Source organism: Mustela nigripes, chromosome 14, assembly GCF_022355385.1.
Source record: "Mustela nigripes isolate SB6536 chromosome 14, MUSNIG.SB6536, whole genome shotgun sequence".
Lineage (NCBI taxonomy): Eukaryota > Metazoa > Chordata > Mammalia > Carnivora > Mustelidae > Mustela > Mustela nigripes.
This window is the reverse complement of record NC_081570.1, coordinates 51,023,174-51,050,127: the sequence shown is the minus strand read 5'-3', so window position 1 is coordinate 51,050,127 and position 26,954 is coordinate 51,023,174. Positions and strand designations below refer to the sequence as shown.

At 37.9% G+C, this 26,954-nt stretch overlaps 1 protein-coding gene across 4 annotated transcripts in view; it reads right to left on the bottom strand.

Moving 5' to 3' along the window:
• The window catches only part of ATG4C (autophagy related 4C cysteine peptidase), a 75,409-nt gene extending 62,275 nt beyond the window's left edge, over nucleotides 1–13,134 (bottom strand). The window contains exon 1 of one of the 4 annotated variants that reach the window (XM_059374970.1): nucleotides 13,092–13,134. The gene's annotated coding sequence lies outside the window, so the exon portion shown is untranslated. The other 3 variants (XM_059374968.1, XM_059374967.1, XM_059374969.1) reach the window with 3 other exon arrangements.
• Nucleotides 13,135–26,954: the final 13,820 nt, after the last annotated feature.

The window sequence follows — 26,954 nt, the reverse complement described above, 5'->3', positions numbered from 1 at the left end:
TAACTGACTGAGCCACCCAGGTGCCCCTCCAAACACTTTTAAGAAGGGATTTATGGGTAAAGGGGGGGGGGGGGTATGGTTTTTTCTTTTTCTTTTTTTTAAGAAGGGATTTATGGTTATTTCCTAAACCTTAGAGAAATTAGTAACTTTTTCAAGTAGACTTTCTTTGTTAATGATACTACAATAAATCTTAACCATCCACCATTCCCATATTTCTGTTCACTGCTTGCCTTCTGACAAATCCATTTTAATTAAAAAATAGCAATAAAGAGGAGAAATCTCTATTGTATTTTATCATAGTAAACATAAAGCTACCAGATGAGGTTTATTCCTAAATTTTACTATTTTAATGATGTGAAAAGCAGAGTGAACATTGAGCAGAGTTCTTTTGGAAAGCAGAGCTACATTTGATATGAAAATCGTTGATTGAGACCCAGATGTCATTTTTAGAGAGTCACTTTTCTAACCATAACCATGCATTAAGACAGTCAATAAATTATAAACTGATAAATGTTAAGGGTACTCAAATCAATGTCCTTGAAGGGCAGATGAAGGTAATCAGCCTCTCCCTTATGGCAATAGGTAAAAGAATATTTTATCCACTGAGAATTTAAAGCCAAGAAAAAGCTCCTAACAGAACTTTAGGGACTGACTCTACAGAATATATCTCAGTCACATAGTACAACCGACAAAAACACAGACTTTACAGGATTTGCGTATGCTTGGGCATCTTCCCCAAATGGTATTCTGCAGCAAGATGAAATATAGGTATTGATTTAAAAATTTTTATGTGCTTTTAGCTATACCATCAAATAAAATGAAGTGTGAGGTCCATTCTAAGTTTTCATCTACTGTAACCTTTTCTACCTGCTTGCATTTTTAGTAACAAATATTAATCCCTTGTCTGACCTTGAATGTCTCTCAATATGTTGGTCGGTCATCTCTGCTCTCTTATTTCTCTCCATCTCAGTTCTTTGTCTGCAGAAACATCAATTACTGTATCCATTTCTTTTTCCCTCTTTTCCTACATTTGCCAGTCTTCCATCTTCATACACTGAACGTGCTGTCTAAAAATGTTGTTTGTAAACCCAGCATGTTTATCTCTTTTAAAAAGTCACAAATATAAAGAAAGGGAGAATGCTGGTAATATTTATTTGAATTGTCCTCTTTCAGAGCTATGGGTTAGGCAAAGTACATGGCAGTAAGAGTTAAAAAGTTGAGCAAAGGAACAGCAACATAATAAGGGCAGGGCTCGCATATTCAGAAACTGACTTTTAAAAGAGGGATAAAAGAGCTTATAGCAAAAAGATTAATAAGGGACTAATGAGATAGTTTTGCCTCAAGAATACAGCTTCTAAACATTCTTAAAACTCCTCAGGAATATACCCTCCAGTTAAAAACACTAAATCAATACAGAGCTTCTTTACAATGATAACTCAATATGTACTACTTGTGCTTTATTCTCTTAAATAAAAAAAGAAACTAAGTACTGAGCATTCATTTACCTTCACATGTGACTTGTATCAAGGTCCTACAATCAAAATCTCCATTAGAGGGGTGCTTGGGTGGGTCAGTCAGTTAAGCACCTGCCTTCAGCTCAGGTCATGATACCAGAGTCTGGGATCGAGCCCCTCATGGAGTTCCCTGCTCAGCGGGGAGCCTGCTTCTCCCTCTCCCACTCCTCCTGCTTGTGCTCCCTCTATGTCAAGAGAAATAAAATCTTAAAAACAAACAAACAAAAAACCTCCATTTGTGCCGCATGGAGTACTACACATTCACAGATTATAAAGTTGTCATCATAACCATCTATATGGGATATAAATAAGTGACTTCAATCACTTACTTAAAATTATAGTGAGAGGTATTAATGATATCTGGGTTGTTTTAAGCATTCCTTGATTTCCCTGATCTTATCTCTAAGAAGCATATAATATTTACTCTAGCTTGAGAAATAAATTTTAATTATGTCAGATAACCTCTGACTGGTCCAACATAACTATGAATGTTTGGAGCTTCCAAAGCAACTTTGCAAGTGGTGAAACATGCAGTCTGCATAAGAAGAAACATACAGGGTCAAATTATTTAATCATTAACAAAATTAACCTAACCTCTACAAGAACTGAAGGATGTCAGAATCTCAGGATTGAAAGGGAATTTACAAAGTATCTAGTTAGTCAGTAAGTAGTAGTATTAATAACAGGTTTTAACCATTTTCCCATATAATACACTCCAATCTATCCCTAAACTCTCCTATGAACAGTGAAAGAAAGCAGTGAAAGAAAATGTGTAAATTTAAAAGATTAAAAAATATATCACTCCCATCCCCAGGAATCTAATCTGCTATCTGGTTCAAATTCACTCACTAATTATTAATTGGGTTCAACTACCCGTATAAGAGCAAGATCTCCTTTCCAATGTCCTAGCCAAGTGCACTGACCAAGCCTCTGAGTGAATGCCTCCAAAACAGAAAGTTCAGTACTTAATGAGCTCTGTACTGAGCTAAAAATACAGCTGTGTAAGTTTAAAAGCCTGATACAATTTTAAACTATTTTTCTTCACTAACATCACTGTTCTAGAGTATCCACATCACTACATTATTCCACCTAATTTTAAACAACTTCAGTTGCTTAAAAGACATGGAACCAAAAATCTGTGTCCTTAAAATGTCCACCAACTGTTCCTGGTGGGGCCTTCTGAAACTAATCTGCCTTGCATTCGATAACCCATCAGGTATTTAAAGACCTCCAGGGGCGCCTGAGTGGCTCAGTTGGTTAAGCATCTACCTTCGGCTGGGGTCATGATCCCAGGGTCCTGAGACTGACTCCTGCATTGGTCTCCCTGCTCAGTAGGGCGTGTCTGCTTCTCCCTCTCCCTCTGCCCCTTCCCTCCCACTTGTGCTCTCTCTCTCGAGCGCGCTCTCTCTCTCTCAAATGAATTAATGAAATCTTTAAAAAAAGGAAGAAAAAGTAAAAAAATAAAGACCTTCCAATATCTTCCCCACTCCCGCTGCACCATCTCTTCTCCACATTAAATATTCTCAATTCAAATGAGTGGAAATGAGGCCTCAATCAGGGTACTGATAAAGGGATAAGAAATGAGATATAAAAAATGAGATATAAACAGCAAGCTCAGATGATAGAACTAGCAACATCAATTCAGTATGACATAGTGATTTTGAGGTTTGTTTAACAAGTAAATATGGACAGGATCTTTTTCAAGTCCCATTCCATTAGTTACTTCTGCTACAAAAAGGTGCATCCATATTATTGAGACTAGTAATTATACTTCATTTAAACACAAAATATCACATTTATTCATTCATCAAGTACTTGAGTGGCTACTTCCGTAAGGCTCTATGGGAGATAAAATGAGCCATGAGATCCAGTTCCTGTCCCCATTAAATTTACATCCTAAAATGCAAGATGTTTATAATTAACCAGAACTTCAGTTGTAATATGGTTATGTCCCACAGTAGAAATATAAAAATGTTAACATTACTGGGAAATATTTTTCCCCTTTCCAATGAGAATATTCCTACAAGAAAAATATCACACACAGTCACAACTGGGATTCTTCAAATACAAAGACCAAGGACACACAAACAATATAAATCTTACATTCTGGGTGTAAATAAGGCTAACACTAGGCATATTTCTTAGGAAGGAGTTAAAGTACCCTCAACAATTATGTCTATTGTTAAAGATTAATGCTTGAATTGTATCATCGGTCAAAAGAGCATTGTTTAAAATGTTCACAAACACAACTGTTTTGGCTTACAAATGGAATTGTTTGATGTCATTTCTAATTTTAAACAATAGTATATCAATTTGAAAATAAAGCTAAGGGTTTAAAGCTTTACAAATATTTTAAAAATGCGTATTTTCTACCTGATATAACTGTTATAGAGTTCCCTATAGCAATATACATATTACTATGATAAAGGTTTAAATTACTATGGGTACTTTAGTCATTTTACCAGATAACTTATTTTACAGAGTCTATTAAAATGTAGTTTAGTAGGAACTTTATATTTTAAGCTATAACCAAATCACACAGAAAGTATAATATAAATAACTTTGAACACATAATTTGACTCTAGGTCTTTAGTGGGACATAGTCTAAAGACATAAAATGGCAAAGAAATCTTTAATTGGTAAATCTGTTGTTGGAGAGAGTACCAGTATAGTAATACCAAAACTGAGTGTTTTATAGGAGAGATTAGATGAGTAAATATACTGATATGGTTTTGAATCAGAATTCCCTGTAGGAAAAGGGAGATAAAATATGAACTGCCAGAAGGTGAAGATGAATTCTGTGGTTCTGAGTATGAATTAAGGTATCTTATAAGTATGTGTGTGTGTGCATGTGTGTATCCTAAAAGCAATGTACTCCAGTAGCAATGAGTACATTCAATGCCCAAATCTTGTTTCGGAGTAGCATTTCCCACTAAACTGAACAAGGACTCCATGATAAAATGACTAATCCAGGTCTCAAGCAGGGAATTTACAAGGTGAGCCTGGAACTTCTTATTGTACAAAAAAATAAGAATGTGCCCAGATACCAATGTGAATGCCAGTTCCTTTGGCAAAGGCCAAAGAAACTGGCTTGAACCTGACTAATCAAATTTAAGATAATTTAATCATCAAAAGAATAATGGTGGAGCGCCTGGGTGGCTCAGTGGGTTAAAGCATCTACCTTCGGCTCGGGTCATGATCTCAGGGTCCTGGGATCGAGCCCCACATGAGGCTCTCTGCTCAGCCGGGAGCCTGCTTCCCTTCCTTTCTCTGCCTGCCTCTCTGCCTACTTGTGATCTCTGTCTGTCAAATAAATAAATAAATCTTTAAAAAAAAAAAAAAAGAAAGAATAATCGTGGGGCACCTGGCTGGCTCAGTCAATGGAGCATGAAACTCTTGATCTCAGGATCATGAGTTCAAGTCCTATACAGGGTGTGGAGCCTACTTCAAAAAAAAAAAGAAAAGAAGAAGAAGAAGGAGCACCTGTGTGGCTCAGTTGGTTAAGCATCAGCCTTCAGCTCAGGTCATGATCCCAGGGGGATTGAGCCCTGCATTGGGTTCCTTGCTCCATAGGGAGCCTGCTTCTTCCTCTCCCTCTGCCTGCCACTCCCTCTACTTGTGCTTTCTCTCTGTGATAAATAAGTAAATAAATAAATCTTTTTAAAAAAGAAGAATGGCAATAGATTTACAGCCGGTAATTTTTTTTTTTTTTTAAAGAATCCTTGGGTACATAGTGACACTAAAATAAAAGAAAAGAGGAGGAATAGCTCTTCTTCGGAGAAGATAGCCAGCAAACATGCAGGATTGAGAGAACTGGAAAATCACTATCTGGCAACCACCAACACAATGACTGATTGAGGTAAGGATGATCCATGGCTACTAAAAACCAAGGATAGGGGAAAAAAAAAACTGTTGAAAGTATTACCCCCACAGATTAACTATTAATTTCAAAAGGGAAAAGATAACATTAGGATGTAGAAATCTGGCTAACCTAAGTGGCTGATCTTAACATTACCAATAATGGGACAAACTGCCATTATATTCTTCCCGAAGTGGTGACATGGAAAGTTTACAATATCTCCTACTTAATAGTCATGAAAAAAAAAAATTTAACCTGAAATTGTGGAGAAACAATCAAATTCATTTTGTGAGGCATTATACAAAACAAAATGGCGTGGACTCTTCAAAATTGTCAGTCTTGAAAGACCAAAAAAACAAAAAAGGAAGGAGGAAAAAGTAAAGATGAGAATTGCTCTAGATAAATGAAAATAGACACAACTAAGAAAATTCATAATCTCTGATTGGAAGTATTTTTTTAAAAGATTTATTTGAGAGAGAGTGCAAGAAGGGAATAGCGGGGAGCAGAAGGAGAGGGACAAGCAAGCAGACCCTACACTGAACACAGAGCCCAATGTGGGGATCAATCCCAGGACCCTGAGATCATGACCTGAACAGAAATCAAGAGTCAGATGCTTAACTGACTGAGACACCCAGGAGCCCAAATTGTAAGTATTTTTAAAGTGCTTTTTAAGCTATAAGGGACATTACTGATAAACATCTGAGCAAATTCATATTTTTTAATATGGCCTATACATCAGATAGTATAGTCAAACACTGTTAAATTACTTGGGTGTGCACATAGCATTATAGCCAAGTAGGTGAATGTCCTGGTTCATAAGCGATATATAAGGAAGAATTTAGGAGTTAAGTGTTAGGATGACTCCACCTTAGTTCCCAGTGGTTCAGCAAGAAAAAGAAAGCATGCCATGTGTGTGTATTTAGAGAGCAAAAGCAAGTGAGATATAATGTTAACAACTACTGAATCTAAGTTAAAGATATACAGGTATTTGTTATACTATTCTTTCAGTTTTTTAATAGGCTTGAAACTTTAAGATTTTTTTTTTTTAAAGAATGATGTCCTAATAAGAGGAGGGAAGTTTGGACATAGACACAGAAGAAAGAGAGAGATCACAAGTGGGCAGAGAGGCAGGCAGAGAGAGAGAGGGGAGGAAGCAGGCTCCCTGCTGAGCAGAGAGCCCGATGCGGGACTCGATCCCAGAACCCTGAGATCATGACCTGAGCCAAAGGCAGCGGCTTAACCCACTGAGCCACCCAGGCGCCCCAAGATTTTTTTTTTTTTTGAGAGAAAGAGAATGTGCACACAAGTTGAGGGGGCGGGACAGAAGGAGACGCAGGCTCCCCACAGAGCAGGGAGCTCAGGGCAGGACTCAATCGCAGGATACTGGGTTCATGACCTAAACATTTAGACGTTTCACTGACTGAGCCACCGAGGGGCCCTAGGTTTGAAACTTTCAAAAGAAAAAACTAGTGTGGAAATTAAATTGACTTTCAAGCTGCTGATCAGATTTTATTGTCTAACTACTTTTTTATCCTATCCATAAGCACTAAAAGCAAGTGTGAAGTTCAGAAAAGGTTGGCTAAAAATAAAAGTAGTAATACTAACAAATAATACGTAATTATAAACCAACCCACCACCAGTTTCCTATTACAGCTGTAGACTAAACACAATCTCTGATGAAAATGCTTAAAAGAGGACATGTATTAACTCATGACAATTATGAATCAACAAAGCTATCTTACATAATATTTACTCTAAATTCAAATATGACTAACCAAGCAAATTTTTTCTCCAATTGAGATCTTTTAGTTAAGGATTTCTATAATTAAAACGTCATCACAGACATACAATTTCAGGCCACATATCTATAACAATAATAAACACAAACTCTGTACCAGGAATTTTGTTAACCTATGCACATGTATCATCTCATTTAATCCTTACAGCAACTCTATAATGTATATACTATTATCATCTTCATTTTATAGATTAAGGGCAAAAAAGGCTTGGAAAGACTAAATAACTTCTACAAGGTCATACTTCTAATAAATAGCAAAACACACCTTGAATCTAGGCAGTCTGACTCCAGAGGCCATGCTCTCTGCTCTACACATTCTTCTGCTTACTATGAAACATATAATTTAAAAAATAAACTGAGTGCATTAATTCAATATCTATCAAAATTTACACAAAGGAGACATTTCAAGGAAAAATCAAGAGTATTTCTTTCAACCTAGATGTCCATCAACAGATGAATGGATCAAGAAGATGTGGTATATATACACAATAGAATACTATGCAGCCATCAAAAGAAACGAAATCTTGCCATTTGCGACAACGTGGATGGAACTAGAGCCTATCATGCTTAGTGAAATAAGTCAAGCGGAGAAAGACAACTATCATATGATCTCCCTGATATGAGGAAATGGTGATTGAACATGGGAGTTTAAGGGGGTAGGAGAAGAATAAATGAAACAAGATGGGATTGGGAAGGAGACAAACCATAAGTGACTCTTAATCACAAAACAAACTGAGGGTTGCTGGGGGGAGGGCGGTTGGGAGAAGTGGGGTGGGATTATGGACATTGGGGAGGGTATGTGCTTTGGTGAGTGCTGTGAAGTGTGTAAACCGGGCGATTCACAGACCTGTACCCCTGGGGATAAAAATATATTATATGTTGGGGCGCCTGGGTGGCTCAGTGGGTTAAAGCCTCTGCCTTCAGCTCAGGTCATGATCTCAGGGTCCTGAGATTGAGCCCCGCATCGGGCTCTCTGCTCAGCAGGGAGCCTGCCTCCCCCTCTCTCTCTGCCTGCCTCTCTGCCTACTTGTGATTTCTGTCTGTCAAATAAATAAATTTTTAAAAAACCCTTTAAAAATATATATATATATTATATGTTTATAAAAAATAAAAAATTAAAAAAAATTTTTAAAAAGTACTTCTTTCTTCCCTAATACACATTTAAATTTACAAAAACACTAACTGAATGAAGTTAGAATTTAACCAGATGCCCAATTTATTGCCCATAATCCCATGTGAAAATAAAGATCATATACCTATTCATATGTATGACTGAATATGTTACATATAAATTCAAAACAAATACCAACATATTTCCAAATTCTTTCATCTAGAACGTTATCCCTGCTCACTCAAGGGAAAAAAAGGCAGGGGAGGGACCCTGGGTGGTTCATATGGTTAAGTGTTTGCCTTTGGCTCAGGTCATGATCTCTAGATCCTATAATGGAGCCCCTGTCAGGCTCCCAGCTCAGCAGGGAGTCTGCTTCTTCCTCTCCCTCTTCCTCTCTGTGCTCTCTCTCTCTCTCTCTCTCAAATGAAAATAAATAAAATCTTTAAAAAAAAAAAAACCTGAAAAAAATGTATTTCAGGTACAACATTCCTCAAGTATGCTTAATTCAAACAATGACATAAAAGGAAAAAAAAAAAAAAACAAGAAATCAGCCTTAAAAATTGATGCCACCATAAAAAAAAAATTAACAAACAAACCATCTCCCCCAAACCTGGTCATCTTACAGTGTTCTCTCAGTGCACTATACTACTATCCATCCAGTTACATAAGCCAAAAAGCTAGCAGTGGCACCACCTTCCTCTCCCTCATTCCTCACATCCAGTCTATCACCCACTTCCACCTCCTAAATATCTCTAATCCACCCACTTTATTTTCATCACCATCTTGCCCAAGATATCATCTTTCATCTGGCCTCTCCCTATCCACACTGCTATCCCTCTTATAAATAGTTTTTCCTCTGTAGAACATCAAGTTCTTTCTTATAGCACTTAAAATAACCAGAACTTTAAATTACTTTGAACATTTGATTTATGTCTGCCTCTCCAATTATACAATATGTTCTATGAGGGTAGAAACTGTATTTACCCACCATTTCATCATTGTGACCTAGGAGAGTGCCCAGTTAATAAGTAAATGCTAAATGACTGAATTCATGTCAAAGACTGCAAGTTTATTTATAAACAGAAAAAAAAATTGGTTATCAGTTCCACCAACCATAAGGAGTACTTTATTTCATCATTTCTAGATCATACATTTACATTTTAACTCTGAAATAAATACATCTTATAGTTGATGATCTTTGTTAAATTGGCAATATTTTTTTCTTTCATAGTGGTTCACAAAACAAAGATGCATCTTGGAATTTTTTTTTTAATCTCATTATTTGATGAAATAAGAAATCAGCCTTGAAAATTGATGCCACCATTAAAAAAAAATTAACAAACAAACCATGTCCCCCAAACCTGGTCATCTTACAGTGTTCTCTCAGTGCACTGTACTACTATACATCCAGTTACATAAGCCAAAAAGCTAGCAGTGGCACCACCTTCCTCTCCCTCATTCCTCACATCCGGTCTATCACTCAGTTCAAACCTGGTAATCTAGCCTCCCTTTCTCCTTTGGCCACCGTTTACTCCCAACATTCAATAATTAACAGAACCTAGTAGTTCTTTCACCAAGAGCTATCAAATCCATTCCTTTCTCCCAGTCCCACTATAATACTAGATCTATCTAATTCCTCATTGCTTCATATCTGAACTCTTGTCATAGCTTCATTCATTTAAATATTTGTTTCAAATTCAACCAACACTGAGCACTTGTGTGTACAAGGAACTGATGATACAAGCAGTCCAGTTACCTGTCCCTCCCTTTCTTTTCTTGTCCCCAAAATTCATAATTTTCTTCTTTTTATGCCTCAAACTAGAATCACTTTCCTCCCAGTTTCCACCTACCAAACCTAGTCACTACTTTAGTTCTAGATTTAATCTCATCTTCTTCATTAAATCTTTCCTAGTTAATTTCTCTTTTCAACTTTAACATTCCAAAACACATAAAAAATAATACAGCATATTGGTTGTACTTGCTGCTTCTTGAAGGTAAGGTTTACATCCCATACATTCTGCTATACTGTAAGCTTCCCAAGAGCAGAGACTTTTGTCTCTTTTTTTTACTGTTATATCTCCAGCAAGGGATAACATTTATCATGTACCAAATAACAGCTACTTCAAAAAATACTTATTGAATTAATGTTCCCTATAGATTCCAGGGTAAAGAACACATCTTTGCAGCTGTGGTATAGTGGGAAGAGTCAAAATGAACTGGATGACTTAAACTGTTTGAGCTTCAGTTTCTTGATCTGCTAAATGTAAATAATGCTCACCATCTCACTGAGTTGTTATAATGATTAAACGCAATAAGGCTTTCACAGCATCTAGTACAAAGCTGAGGACAAGAGGATGCTCTCAATAAATATTCTGATGATTTTTCTTACAATAGTTAAGTAGCAAGACATATTCAATAATTGCTTACAAAATGAATAAAGTCTCGGGAAAAATATAATAAGTTTGTGTAATATCTAGCCTATCATTTATCCTGTCAAGAATTCTATGAGTGAATTAAATCTGAATTATATATTTAGCTCCAAATCATAAGCATGACTGAAATCATTTCTGACTAATTAGGAATAAGTCCAATTTGACAGGATACAGGTATTAATATTTATATTTTACTGGGGCACCTGGGTGGCTCAGTGGGTTAACCTCCTGCCTTCAACCAGGTCATGGTCTCAGGGTCCTGGGATTGAGTCCCGCATCAGGCGCCCTGCTCGGTGGAAATCCTGCTTCCCCCTCTCTCTCTGCCTGCCTCTCTGCCTACTTGTGATCTCTCTCTCTCTGTCAAAAAATGAATAAAATATTTTTTAAAAATTATATTTTATTGACATGTATAGATTATATTCGATGCTTACGGAAGAATGAAGTTTTACTATTAGGATTTCCATAGAGCAATAATCAGAATAAAAGAGAAACTGCAAACTTATTTGAGTCACACAGTCCCCATAAAGCCAGGAAGTAAAAAAATTTCTGTCTACAAAATATTAGTGAATAGTAAACAATGTAGTTTACCAGATTTATCAAAATATATAACAATACACCATAGGGGCGCCTGGGTGGCTCAGTCAGTTAAGTGTCTCCCTTCGGCCCAGGTCGTGACCCAGTGGGTCCTGGGATTGATCACAATGCCTGCTTTTCCCTTCTCCTCTCTGCTTGTGCTCTCTCTCTTGCTATCTCTCTCTTTCTCTCGCTCTCAAATAAATAAAATCTTTTTAAAAAATACACAATTACAACAAATAAAATTTTCAACATATTTGCATTCCATTTTACAGAAAAAGAGCATTAGTTAAACGGTTTTCAAACTTTTTTATACTACATTATATAATTCCTTATATTGGCTACTTTTTTAACTTTAAATCGTCCCCAAAATTTTACAGAGAATGAACTGATAAGTCAATATAGCATGAGATTATTGTACCAATTAAAAACTCTTCCTTGTTCAGGAAAGAAGTTTTATTAATTTGTAAATTGGAACATACATAGACTTTCCTTTCAAAGCTTTTCCAATCCCTCTGGGTACTCTCAATGACTCATAATCTAATTACAAATCACAAGCAAGCAATAAGGAAAGAGAATTCCCTTGTGTCTATCTGCTCTTGACTGACACAAAATCATTGCAAATTCCACAGGGGACACGTGATCCGACTACGAACAGAGTGGGGAATATCCCACCTAAGTAACTCAGATACAAAGAACTGTAGGACAAGGTATTCTCCTCTAACTATAAGCTAGCAGCCAATCCCTTGTGGGAAAATAATCAACACAAGACAAAAATGCAAGCCAAAGAAATCTTAAGAAATATAAACTCTCTAAGCAGAAGCATGCCGAGTTGACCATTGACGTCTCTCAGATTCACCAGTCATCCTAAGAATGTATTCGAACTTCAACCTATAACGCCCTTAGATGTGGATGGAGGTGGAAGCGTTGAGGATGAGTGAGAACCCAGTAAAGTGAGTGAACGTTAGTGTCTGGACGGAAAGACATTAAGACACTCAGGCGACTGTGTTAAGGTCCGCAGCAGTAACAAAGGCCAAAAAGGAGGAGAGGTTTTAGGAATGAGAAGATTGACATCTTGAGAATCTAGTTCTTTTGTTTTGATTTTTTTTTTTTTTTTTCCTTTTAAACGGGAAAAAGTTAAACGGCTGCGAAAGCTTAGGGGACAAGAGGTCGTATCTCGAACACCAAGAAAAGCCACAAGGAGAGGGGAACAGCTGCCCACAGGAAGGCTTACGGTTTGTTAGCCTTTGGAGCCTAGGAAGAACGTAGGGTCAGAAGACAAATTACCCTAGAAGGTAGATGAGGGAGGTGCCAAAATTCTCAAGAGAGAGCCGAAACGGTTGGCAACAGGATCTTCAGAGAGGGCAGGGTCCCCCCAAAATCCGGTCATTTGGGGACCAGAAACACTAAGTCCCAACCTTCTCCTGACTCCGCCAGGCTCAAAGCGCCCCTCACCGAAACAGAACTGGAAAAGTGTAAAAAATGTGCAGGAGCCACCAACCCGGGAAGTGTTCCAGCTCTAGCAGAAGCCGCCCCAAAAGCAGCCAGTACACACGCAAACGCTCCGACCTCAGCGCCGCTGCCACAGGGACCCGAGCTCCCCGGCCACCGTAGTAAGAGGAAAGGCCTCCCCTTCGAACCGAGTAGGTCAGCCACTTCCGGGGCACGAAAGCCTTCTGATTTGTTGTAGCAATATCTGCAACCAACAGACCCATGCTCCACCTCATTCTTTTTCCCCACTCTTCGCCACGCCAGCCCTTCGGCCACCAATACGGCAAGCGCAGAGCCAAGAGAAAGCATCAACCTGTAACTGGTGACTCTGACGGACAATTCACAGTATGCCTTCTTTGAGCTCCCACTGGACAAGTGGACTTCAACTCCCAGAGTGCTACGCAACACCATGCCCCCCCCTCCTTTGCGCAGGAACTACAAGACCCAGTATGCACTGCGCCCCCTTCTCGCTCCTCTTGATCCCCACGGAGCCGAGGGGTGCTTTCAGAGGAGTCACTAAATTCCTTGGACTAATGTAGACCCACTTTGATAAAAATGCCGCTATTCCTTACTGTCTTGTTGTGAAGGTTCCCTAAGCCAAGCTGTAGTTGAGACTGTAGGTAAATACTTACAAAATATTAAGGAACGTGTGCACTTTTTATATTCCCGTTATTTTCAAGGATTGAAAACCAGGACAGTATAAAGGCTTTTTATGAAATGGAAGTTTTTATCCACATTCATAAGGGGTATAATAATAAATTGTTGCAAAGTGTAATCCTAGATCGTTTTGCAGTACTGAAAGATTGTGTTGGAGCAAGGACTACCAGACATGATCCTGAACTGCATAAGAAATTAAAGTAAGAGCTGGAAGTGAAAAATTAATCTGTACTGTCGGACTGTGCACCCACATGGCAAAGAAAATCGTTCAGAATGCCGAGTTGAAAGTTCAATGTTAAACTTTAAAATGTTTTCCACTTCTTTAACGTGCTAATAGTTTGGATTATTTTCATTATTCTTACAAAAAACAGGTAATTGGAACTATTTATTTTCTATTATGTGGTAAGGCAACCAATAACCAATCACACAAAGAATATAGCAAGATCATAAATGTAACATTTATTAGAGTGAACAAAACAAAATAACTTTTCTTGCCTCATTAAATAGCCTGTGATTCCATATTTTAAAATACAGAACTTTGTTTTGATTTCTTAGGACAGATACCATGAATCAAACAAGCTGTCTGGGTTCCTTTTTGTTAGTTTCATTAAGATTTACACTAGCAGGACGCCTGGGTGGCTCAGTCGTTAAGCATCTGCCTTCTGCTCAGGTCTTGATTCCAGGGTCCTGGAATGGAGCCCCACAGTGGGCTCTCTGCTCGGTTGGAAACCTGTGTCTCCCTCACCCCTGGCTGTGTTCCCTCTGTAGCTATCTCTCTCTGTCAAATAAATAAATAAGATCTTTAATAAAAAATATTTACATTACCAAGAATTAATATATTTTATTTTTGATATTGTGCACTAGTAGCCCATGGAAAACAATGCTTGAATTCTTAAGTTATATAGTAATTCCACAAAATAAAATTGAAATATATCATAAACATTGGTTTTCTATGGATTTACAGCTAAACAGATTTTAATTGGTTAGAAAAACGAAGTAGAATACTTTCCATTTTTACAACCTCACATAGAAGTCACAGAGGGAAACTGTATTCTGTAACACTGACAAAGCATGCACTACCATACAAACTGCTTTCCAACTACAGTGTGCTAAATTATGCAGCACTAGCGAGTAAATATTTAAAATCTATGATCACAGAAAACAAGCTGCTGCTTTCCATACTCATGCAGCAACAATATGAATACAGTGAGAGAAACCTTTCCATTGGAATGGTTAGAGGTAATGATAAACTATAATTAGATTATCTGTTATTCATAAGTGTTTGCAGTAAATAAATACATAATTGCATCCACTTATTAAAGATGTTATTAAGGAAGCTTTTAAAATATGCTAAATAATTGATATACATATTCTAAAGTAGTTTCAATGATCAATTGTGTAAATGAAAGTGGAAGAGAGTTAAAAGAGTACATAATTTATGTAACAGACTTTTTAGGTTTTGAAAGGAGATTCTTGGCAGCTGCAATACTCCGCAATATTCTCTCCTCATTTTTAAGTGTGTCTTTGACTTTCCAATTCAGCCAACTGCCAAGCACAAGAGAGTTAAAACTGGACAAGATACTCATTTTAGTTCAACACATACACAATTAGTGCTTCTAGGGACAAAGCACTTTGCTTAGGCACTACCATCTATTTCTGAAGCACAGATAGCTTTGATAGTTGGGAAAGATTTAAAAGGATGATGGAAAGAAGATAAGAGAGCTTTATTAGAATGGAAAACAGAAAGTAAAATATGTGTAACACCGCCTACTAACAATCATTTATGCATTTGGTTAATTGGATTTGGTTAATTGGAACCCTATACTAGCTAATATAACTTCTAAGAGGAGAGAACCACATCTTAAATATGTGTGTCCCTCTCAGCTCTCACACAGCACTTTGCTCAGAGTAACTCCCTCTCCATAAGTGTTTGTGGGAGTTCAGAGTGATGTCTGAGGCCCTGAAACTCCCTTCTTATTCATACTATGTAGTTTTAACATAAGCTGTTATATGTGTTTATTTATTTGACAGAGAGAGAGAGCACAAGCAGGGGGAGCAGCAGGCAGAGAGAGAGGGAAAAGCAGGCTCCCTGTTGAGCAAAAAGCTGGATGTGGGTCTCAATCCCAGGACCCTGGAATCACGACCTGAGCCAAAAGCAGAATCTTAAGGACTGAGCCACTCAGATGCCCCTATTTTAAGGAAATCTTAAAACCTTTCCTCCTTTCCACGTGACCTTATTTCTATCACCTCTCCTGCATATTCTATCTCTTTCTATTTCTCCACTGCCCTCTGTATCTCAACCTAGCTAGCTACAGAATCCTCATAATTTTGAAAGCGAGTTCAGTGGATTCAGCTTCTCTCCTAAATGCAATATTATTCCCTCCTCCTTTTCATTACATAGCCACATTCAGCAAGTGCAGCAAGGTAAACCTTAGTCTTGAAATGCCGCACACGATCTAGTCACAACCTATGTCTACCAAATACCCAGCACTGTGCTAAATCCTGGAAATATGAAGAGACTTCAGATAAGAAAATTATGGTCCCACAATACAATGTAATAAACATTATGATAGAGGTATGGACAAGGTATTAAGAGAATAAGGCATGTCACTTATTCTCAAATTGAGAGACCTTGGAGTAGAAAGTCCTGAGATAACTTAAATGACAAAAATAATTAATCATCTACAGAAGAGGGCAGCTGAACCAATGGAGAATAACTTATAAATTCATTACAGTTGGAACATGAGAGTGAAAGAGTGGTACAAGGGGCGCCTGGGTGGCTCAGTGTGTTAAGCCGCTGCCTTCGGCTCAGGTCATGATCTCAGGGTCCTGGGATCGAGTCCCGCATCGGGCTCTCTGCTCAGCAGGGAGCCAGCTTCCCTTCCTCTCTCTCTGCCTGCCTCTCTGCCTACTTGTGATCTCTCTCTGTCAAGTAAATAAATAAAATCTTTAAAAAAAAGAAAGAAAGAAAGAAAGAGTGGTACGATACAAGGCAGGAAAGACAGACTGGGGCTATTTCCTGAAGGGGTCTTGTGTACTATGTTAAGAATATTGGACTTGAACCTGGTTATATAGGGAACCATTTAGGGAATGGTATAATTTGATTGCATTTTAGCCTGCAGTGGTATGGAGAATGTCTTGGGCTGAAAAGAACAGTTAAGATACTCTTTTCAGGGGTTCCTGGGTGGCTCAGTGGGTTAAATCCTCTGCCTTCAGCTCAGGTCATGATCCCAGAGTCCTGGGATCGAGTCCCACATTGGGCTCTCTGCTCGGCAGTGAGCCTGCTTCCTCCTCTCTCTCTGCCTACCTCTCTGCCTATTTGTGATCTTTGTCTGTCAAATAAACAATACAAATTTTTTTTAAAAAAAGATACTGTTTTCATAATTCACATTTAAAAATGGGAAATCTGAAGTAAATAGTGATTTTTTAAAAAGATTTTATTTTTAAGTAATCTCTATGCCCAATGTGGGGCTTGAACTCACAACCTTGAGATCAAAAGTTATTAGGATATTAGGATAATAGAATCAAAAGGGGGTATGAGGGGGTGAAGGAATCAAGAAAGACCCCCAGGTTTCTGCTTTTACAATTTCCATATGTTGAGTTAGGAATGGTTGGGGCACCTGGCTGGCTCAGTGAGAAAAGCATGTGGTTCTTGATCTCAGAACTGTGAGTATGAGCCCCACAATGGGTGTAGAAATTACTTGAAAATAAAATCTTAAAAAATAAGAAAGAAATGCTTTAGAGTTCCCAGATGGCTATATCCAGGAGACAGTTAGATATGAAGCTTAAGAGAAAGATTTGAGCTCAATATATACTTTTGGAGTAATTGACTTCAGATGACAATTGAAAAAAACGTGGGCATGGGTAAGATTTTTTTTTCTTCGAAGATTTTTTAAATTTATTTGTTTGTTTGTTTGTTAGAAAGAAAGAAAGAGAGCATGAGCACAAGCAGGGCAAACAGCAGGCAGAAAGGAAGAAGCAGGCTCCGCACTGAGCAAGGAGCCAATGCAGGATGCCATCCCAGGACCCTGGAATCATGACCTGAGCCAAAGGCAGATGCCCAATCGACTGAGCCACCAGCCATCCCTGGGCATGGATAAGATTGTGAGCTACGTAAATAGAGATATAAGCTTATAATTCAGGAATGAGGTAAGGGAGAGAAGGTATATACAAATGTCTCGAAATCCTTCGAGGAACAAATTTTTACATAAAAGCAGAGGATTTTCAGAATGAAGAGAGAGCTGAACTTGTCTCTGGACCTGGTGTGCATGAATAAATGAGAACAAAACGACTAAAACAATAAAAAAAGAAATTCAAGAAAGTTGCAGAGAGACCAAATCCAGAGAAAAGTCAGCATTCATTAAGAACAGGAGTTGAGGGATGCCTGGGTGGCTCAGTTGGTTGAGCGGCTGCTTTCAGCTCAGGTATTGATCCCAGTGTCCTGGGATTGAGTCCCACATTGGGCTCCTTGCTTGGCAGGGAGAGCCTGCTTCTCCCTCTGCCTCTGCCTACCACTCTGTCTGCTTGTGCTTGCTCTTGCTCTCGCTCCTTTCTCTCTCTCTGACAAATAAATAAAGAAAATCTTAAAACAAAAACAAAAAAGAACAGGAGGTGAGGGGAGCGGCTCAGTTGAGTAAGCATCTGCCTTAGACTGATCCCAGGTTCCTGGGATAGAGCCCCAGTTGCCACAGACTCCCTGCTCAGCTGCTCAGCAAGGAGTCTTCTCCCTCTCCCTCTGCTCCTCCCTTATCCCCTCCCTCCACGGCCCCCCCGCCCTCCATCCCTGCTCCTCCTGCTCTCTTTCTCGAAAATAAATAAATAAAATCTTTAAAAAAAAAAAAAAACAGGAAGTGAATTCTGTGAGGAGAATCATGCTGTAGCTAATTAGAGCATGAGAGAAGAAATGGAAAGACTTCTAAGGGAGAAAAGTAGTAAGAGGATTGGGTCAGGGGAAAGCGAAGCACAGGTGAGAACAGAAAAAGAAAGATGATGACCAAGGATGAGAGGAATATGAGGTATATTCACCAGGCTCGAGGTTTCAAAGCAGAAATTCGACATAAATCTGAGGTTGACCCTAATAGTGTGTAGCTTTCAGGACTCTTGGCCACAGAAAGTGCAACTGACTGGCTTCCACTCACATCCTTGTTTTATGATGGAATCCACATCCTCCTTACGGCCCAGAGCTTCTGGGCAGGGATATTCCTCCCCCAAACCCTATAAGGCATAAAGTATGATTTTCCTGAAGTTTAGACTCTAATCAAACATTTATTTGGGTTTAGGCATGAACATGTGGCACAATTCCAGACAATGAGATGTGAGGGAAAACTTGCCAGGGAGCTTCTGGAAAAGGTTTTTGCTAACAAAAAGCAGTTCATGCTCGGCACCCTAGTCATAGCAGCATTATTCACAGTAGCTAAAGCTGGAAGCAGCCCAAGTGTTCATCAACAGGTGAATGAATAAGCAAAATGTATATAGACGCACAATGTAATCTTATTCAGCCCTTTAAAAAGTAAGAAATTGTGATATATGAGACAACATGAATGAACCCTGAGGACTGAAATAATCCAGTCACAAAAAGACACACACTGTGTGGTTTCACTTATGTGAGCTACCCAGAATAGTCATATTCAGAGACAGAAGTAGAATGGTGGTTGTCAGGGGCTGGGGGAGTGGGGAATGAAGAGTTATTATTTAATGGTTATAGAGTTTCAGGTTTGTAAGATGAAATGAGTTCTAAAGACAGATGGTAGTGACGGCTGCACCACAGTGTGAATGTACTTAATACTACTGAACTGTGTACTTAAAATGGTTAAAATAGTAAATTTTATGTTATGTATATTTTACTACAATAAAAAAAATGGAGGGGAAAAAAAGCATTGCATGCCAAGATTATTTAATGGCAAAAGAATAGTCTCTTCAACAAATAGTGGTGGGACAACTGGATTTCCACATGCAAAAGAATAAATCTGAATCCCTAATCATATGATATATCCATACCATATTTAAAAATAAACTCAAAATAGGTCAAAGATCTAAATAGAAAAGTTAAAATAATAAAACATACAGTAAAAAACATACAGGTTTATTTTCATAACCCGGATTCAGCCATAGCTTCTTAAATGTGACACCAAAGCACAAAGAAGAAAAGAAATAGATAAGTTGGACTTCATCAAACTTCACAAACTTTTATGCATCAGAGGACACCGTGAAAATGGTGAAAAGACAATCCACAGGTTAGAAAAAATATTTGCAAGTCATATATCTAACAAAGGTTTAGTATCCAGAATATACAAAGAACTAACAGATCAGAAACAGATAAAAACCCAATTAAAAGATGAGCAAAGGGGGTGCCTGGGAGGTTCAGTCGTTAAGCGTCTGCCTTCAGTTCAGGTCATGATCCCAGAGTCCTGGGATCCAGCCCTGCATTGAGCCCTACAGTCCTGCTCAGCAGGAAGCCTGCTTCTCCCTCTCCCACTCCCCCTGTTTGTGTTCCCTCTCTCACTGTGTCTCTCTCTGTCAAATAAATAAATAAAATCTTAAAAAAAAAAAACACAAACAAACAAGCACTTATACTCTTCCTTCCACCAAACACTGCTCTCCAAGGAAGAATAGCAATTTAATACTGTTCATAAACATTACTTGTGTTAGTCTAAGTCTTAGTCTGACTCAATTTCAGGTTCTTCTGAATCTAAATATAGTTTCTCTCTCTCTCTCTCTCTCTCTCTCTCGCTGTTGATAGAAAATTATTAACTATTTTGGGTTTTAGGAGACAGGAGAAAGGAGAAAGAGTCTGATACTGGCAACTTGTCACTTGAACCAAAAGCCAGATCTCAAACTTTGAATTGGGCTAAGATTCAAATGTTTATCAACAGTTCATAACATGGAAATGTGTTTTATGTTTTAATGACAAGTGAAAAAAGCTGAATAAAAAATTATGTGTGTAAAATAATCACAACTCTTTTAAACAAATGAAAAACTACACTTAGAAGAAAAGATATCAAGATATACAGATTAAAATATCAATAGCAGTTGCATTTAGATGATGAAATTTTGAATAATTTTTTTCTTACAGATTTCTACACTTCACAAATGATTTACAACCTGTATTTTTTTTTAAAGGTTTATTTATTTATTTGACAGAGATATAGCACAATTAAGCAGAGTGGCAGGCAGAGGGAGAGAGAGAAGCAGGCTCTCCGCTGAGCAGGGAGCCCAATGCGGGACTCGATCCCAGGACCCCAGAATCATGACCCGAGCCGAAAGCAACAGCCTAACAAACTGAGCCACCCAGGTGCCCTACAACCTGTATTTTATTTTATAAATATAAAGGTGTTACTCATTTAAGAATAATAATAAATTGGTATTAATATTAAACCTTGATATCACAAAAGCTGTAGTTTTTGAACTTATAAAAACCTTAGATTGATGTATCTTAAAGTAAAAAGCAGCCAGAAGAGAACTCCTTTTGATATTTATTCTTTTTTACTTCTCCACAGAAACACAAAAGCTGGAAAGGATCGTGTTTATTAAGTCCCAGTACTTAGTTTTGTTTATTAAGTTCGCAAATTTGTACCACTAAATGACAAATGCCATTTTCAAAATAAATTTACTCGAGTTTTGAAAATGTTTGGTCTTTGAGGCAAGGCTAAAAACTCAGTTGGCCAGGTGCCTATGTGAGCATGACATTGTCTTGCCCTAGAAAAGCTTGAAATCTTTTGAGGGAGACAAGAATATATACAATAAATTATAAAGCAAGGCCGAATGTGAATAGGACTTAATAAAGACAAAGTCTTATTGTGGCATAGAATAAGAATAAATCCTCAAAATAAATTCCATATCAGGGTAGAAGATAATTTGCGCTGGGCTAAATATAGATATGTATATGTGTGAATATACATATACATGCACTTTTGTATCTATGCGTATACATGCATGTACATGTTTATGTAAATATATATTCCTTTTAAAAAATATTTTATTTATTTCTTTGACAAAGAGGGAGAGAGAGCACAAGCAGGAGGAAATGCAGAGCGAAAGAGAGAAGCAAACTCCCCACTGAGCAAAGAGCCAGATATGGGGCTCAAGTCCAGGACCCTGGGATCATGATCTGAGCCAAAAGCAGACGTTTAATCAACTGAGCCACACAGGCACCCCTCTACATATATATTCTGATTTATAAAATAACCTAGATCTTTTAAGAGCCTATATGGCCCGGTCAGTTAATCATCTGACTCTTTGTTTGGGCTCAGGTCATGATCATGAGGTCATGATATTGAGGCCCTCATCGAGCTCTACACTCAGCATGGAGTCTGCTTGAGATTCTTTGCCTCTCCCTCTCCCTCTGCTTGTGTGCATAGATGTGTACTCTTTCTCTCTAAAATAGATAAATGAAATCTCAAATAAAATAATCTAAGTCTTTGATTAAAAAAATTCAAAGGGTACCTGGGTGGCTCAGTGGGTTAAAGCCCCTGCTTTCGGCTCAGGTCATGATCTCAGGGTCCTGGGATCGAGCCCCGCATCAGGCTGTCTGCTCGGCAGGGAGCCTGCTTCCTCCCCTCTCTCTGCCTGCCTCTGCCTACTTGTGATCTCTGTCTGTCAAATAAATAGATAAAATCTTTAAAAAAAAAATCAAATACTAAGGAAACATACTACAATGAAGATAGTGACCTCTAGGAATTTGTTGTATAATCTTAGCTTTTTATGACTATATTAACATAAAATATTATTACAAACATTTGGTAATATATTGAATAAGTATAGATTGCCTACATTGTGTTAGGCACTGTTTTAGGGGCTTGGGTTATATCAGTGAACAAACACAATGGTTCTTCTTCTCAAGGAGCTTACATTTTAGTTGGTTAAGACAGAACAAACAAAAAATAAAATAGGGACACCTGACTGGCTCAGTCAGAAGAACATGTGATTCTTGATCTCAAGGTTATGAGTTTCAGCCCCACATTGTAGAGTGTAGAGATTACTAACAAAAATAAATAAACTTTCAAAAATGAAAAAATAAGTAAATTATGTAGAATGTTAGATGGTGGTGAGTTTTTGGAGATGAAGAGAGGAAGAAAAACAGAGGATAGGAGAAAAGTTCAAGAGTCCTCAGGGATGGATTATCATTTTAAATATGGCACTGGAGGTAGTCCTTGTTTAGAAGGTGACATGTGAATGAAAATTTAAGGAAGTAAGAGAGGAAGGCAAGCAGACAGGAGAGAAGAGTATTTAAATGGAGGGAACAGGCAGTACAAAAGCTCTAAGGTGGAAATATGCCTTTACCTGTGCCCTTCTCTAGTCAGAAATATCTTTAAGTATTTAGAAGCTGACAAGCTCACTGTGGCAGATAGTTCTCCCACATTCTAATTTTCACTTAAAATCTCAAATTTTACTGTCAGCAGAAAATATTGTGTAGTTTTTATTGAAGTAACATAGTCTCATTCTGTCAAATGCCGAAGTCTGAATAAACATATTTGCCAGTTACTTTTTCATGTTAAAATGGTTTTTCAAGAAAAAACTATCCAGTTTAGCTGGCAACTCAAACAATCACAGACTTCTGCCTCCAGAAGTGTGAGACAAGAGATTTTTGTTATTTAAACTGCTAAATTGTGGTGCTTTATTATGGCAGTCCTAGCAAGCTAATACAGCATACAATAATTTATAAGTTATGTATATTTTTTATTACTAAATCAAATATTCCCAACTCATCAACAGGATGCACAAACATGTCCAAGAATAGTAATTAAATTCAATCATCTTTGATATTTGGATGATATTCAGTTATATAAAACCATAAATTTAAACAAAATTTTCAGTTTATTATTATAAAAGTATTTTTTGGCAAGGTAGGAAGATAGAACATTACGGTTTTAGCTTGTACATTTAGGGTTTTTTTGTTTTTGTTTGTTTGTCTTACATTTAGAACTTCAATCCATTTGAATTCCTTTTGGTATATAATAGGAGGTAAAGCTTCATTCTTTTGCTTGTGGATTTCCAGTTGTCCTAGTGCCATTTGTTGAAAAGACTATTCCTACACTTGAAATTAATAATACAGACTATGTTAACTAAATTGAATTTAAATAAAGAATTTTTTAAAGAAGGAAAGAAAAGACTATTCCTTCACCACTAAATTGTGTTGGCATTCCTGTTGAGAATCCATTGGCCCATAAATATGTTAAGTGTTTTTCTGGACTCATAATTCTATTCCTTTTTTAAAACTTTTTTAAAAAGATTTAATTTATTTATTTGTCAGAGAGCGAGAGAGAGCACACGCCTATGAATGAGACAATCAGAAAGGGCTATAGGCAGAGGGAGAAGCAGGCTCTCCGAGGAGCAGGGAGCCCGATGCCGATGCCATCTGGCTGCCAGGCTCCATCCCAGGATCCTGGGATTGTGACCTGAGTCAAAGGCAGATGGTTAATGACAGAGTCACCCAGGAGCCCCTGAAGACCTCACTTTTGAGTAATCTCTGCACCCAGCGTGGGGCTCAACCCTACATGCTCCACTGGCTGAGCCAGCCAAGCACCGCTATATTCTTTTGAAATATATGTCTATCCTTACGCTGGTACCATATTTTCTTTCATTACTGTAACATTGTGGTAAGTTTCAAAATTGGGAAATGTGAGTCTTCCAATTTTATTCTTTTTCAAAATTGTTTTTGCTATTGCCAGTTGCTTACAAAATTTCTTTAAGAATTTTAGGATCGTCTTGTCAATTTCTGCAAAAAGTCAGCTAAATTTTTTTTTAAAAACTGTATTTATTTATTTATTTGTCAGAGAGAGAGAGAGAAGGCACAAGCACGCAGAGTGGCAGGGGGAGGCAGAGAGAAAAGCAGTCTCCCCGCCAAGCAAGGAGCCCGGTGTGGGACTCAATCCCAGGATTCTGGGATCATGACTTGAGCTGAAGACAGCAAGCTTAACTGACTGAGCCACCCAGGCATCCCTCAGCTAAAATTTTTATAGAATTGTATCTGTAGCACAATTTCAGGAGTCTCTCTATAAGCATAACAATGCTGATTACATAATATGAACTCAATATTTTTTTGTATCTGGTAACAGTTAAGAGTATGGACTGAGCAGCCAAATTACTTGAGTTCTATTCCAAGTGCTGACGCTTATTGGCTGTTTGACTTATGGGCCAGATATCCACCCATCTTCTTTGTACTCAGTCTTCTCATCTACAAAATGAGGATAATAATAACACCTACTTTATAAGATTGTTGCGAAGATTATAAAAATTAATATAAGGGAAGTCCATGGACCAGTGCTAGCCATATATTGTCTGTTCTTATACTCACTATACTAAACATCATCTACCTTGTCATCATCATTCTTCATTTAATAGCCAAGTTGGCTAAATTTCAAAGAATAACTTCTAAACATGGGTATCTGTATTTCAGGTTATAACTATTATATTACAGATATCCTCCTTCATACAAAATACAGCATGAAAGTTGGTCAGATTAAATTTATCCAAGAAAGTGTATCATACATAAACTTAGGAAGTATCTTCGGCCTAAAAACCTAATGAATTAAACAGATTTCAATGAGCTGCCAGTAGATGGCTCTCTTAATTTGCTGTTTTATTTTCACTTCAGCTTTGTGCTTTTTCCCAGTCAAGTTACAACCATCAAAAAATCCCAGTAACGGGGTAGAAATGGTTCCCCAGAAATTATCTAATTCATTTGTCTATTTTCTAGAAGGACTTAAAATACACATCTGTAGTCATCTGCAGAAGTACCTCTTTAGAGGACAGTTGTGGGGGGTTGTTGGTGGTGGTTTTATTTTTTTTTTAAATATTTATTTTTATTTATTTGAGAAAGAGGGGGTATGCAGAAAGAAGAAAGTCTCAGGCAGACTCCATGCTAAACTCAAAGAGCATCACAGGGCTCAGTCTCACAACCCTGAGATCAGGACCTGAGCTTAAACCAAGAGTCTGATGTCCAACAAACTGCATCACCCAGGTGCCTCTGTTGTTGTTTAATGAATAAAACCTCAAGGAACACTTTGGGTAATGTTTTAATCAGAGACAAGAATTTTGGTTATTTTTACATGTCATGATACATGGATGAACCTAATTTGTTTTTTAAATTTTTCTTGGAAAATGAGCTTCTAATTTTTCTTTTTATCTCATTTTTAAAAAATAACAGTCAAGTAATGACTTATAAAAATCCATCTTTTTTAGGGATACCTGGGTGTCTCAGCCTGTTAAGTATCTGCCTTTGGCTCAGGTCATGATCCCAGGGTCCTGGGATCAAGTCCTGCATTGGGCTACTTGTTCAGTGGGACACTTGCTTCTCCCTCTGCCTGCCACTCCCCCTGCTTGTGTGCTGTCATGCTTTCTCTCTCTGACAAATAAATAAATAAAATATTTTTAAAAAGCCAACTTTTCTATAATATATTGGTTGTTTAAGATCTTTCCATCGCTATGACATTTTACCTTTCTTTTATTATACTGTGATTTATTAGAATTTATTTTGTTATTAGTTCCTTGAGTGTTTGGGAAATAAAGCTGTATTTTTTTTTTTCTAAAGATTTTATTTATTTATTTGACAGAGAGAAATCACAAGTAGATGGAGAGGCAGGCAGAGAGAGAGAGGGAAGCAGGCTCCCTGCTGAGCAGAGAGCCCGATGTGGGGCTCGATCCCAGGACCCTGGGATCATGACCCGAGCCGAAGGCAGCGGCTTAACCCACTGAGCCACCCAGGCGCCCCAATAAAGCTGTATTTTATTCTATAAGGTATCTGTATATATGACAGATATAAACAGATATTCACCAGTTAGACCTTATAACATATAGTGTTTATAGCTCTACTCACTGTCTCTGCAAAATTTTAGAACTTATTTCTTCAGATGATGTCTCTAAACTCCTAAATATACCTGTGCTCTACAGTTCTGTCGCATCCTGGGCAAGTCCAGGGGGAAGCCCGGTCTCTTCATTACTTTCACAAAGACCCACTTACACAGAAGCACTTATTGAAGAGCTATAGAATCTCAAGGAGAAGTCACAGGGCAAGGCTCTTGGTCTTTAATTAGAACACTCTTGATTTTACTTCATATTTCCTCCTCTTTACTTCTCTCCATTTCTTCCTCTATAACCAGAATTTAAAAATAAATTCAAACCTGTTATTCATAGAATAGATCGGCCAAGTGTCAGACCTTCTCATGTTCCTCAGACTCTTCGACTGACCCCATGGGTAGCTCTAAAGCTGAGATGGCCCTTCAGAAATGTCTTGAATCAAGGCAAGAGGCCAGGATTTGGAACCCTTCATTGATCAGTCTGGACATAAGTTGCTCCCAGAAAGGAAGCATAAAGAGATGGAATGAGGTGCTCCCTTTGTGTAAGAGCAATTCCCAGAGAGAGAGACTCAGCTTTGAGCCATCAGCAGCCAACACTGCCAAAGCCAGGGAAAAATCAGTGCTTCCATCTTAAAGGTGGCATCTGGACAGTGCACCACAGCGATCTATCTCAGAGTCCATCTTCAGAAAAAGAAAATGAAGCTTAAACAGCAGGACATAAAACC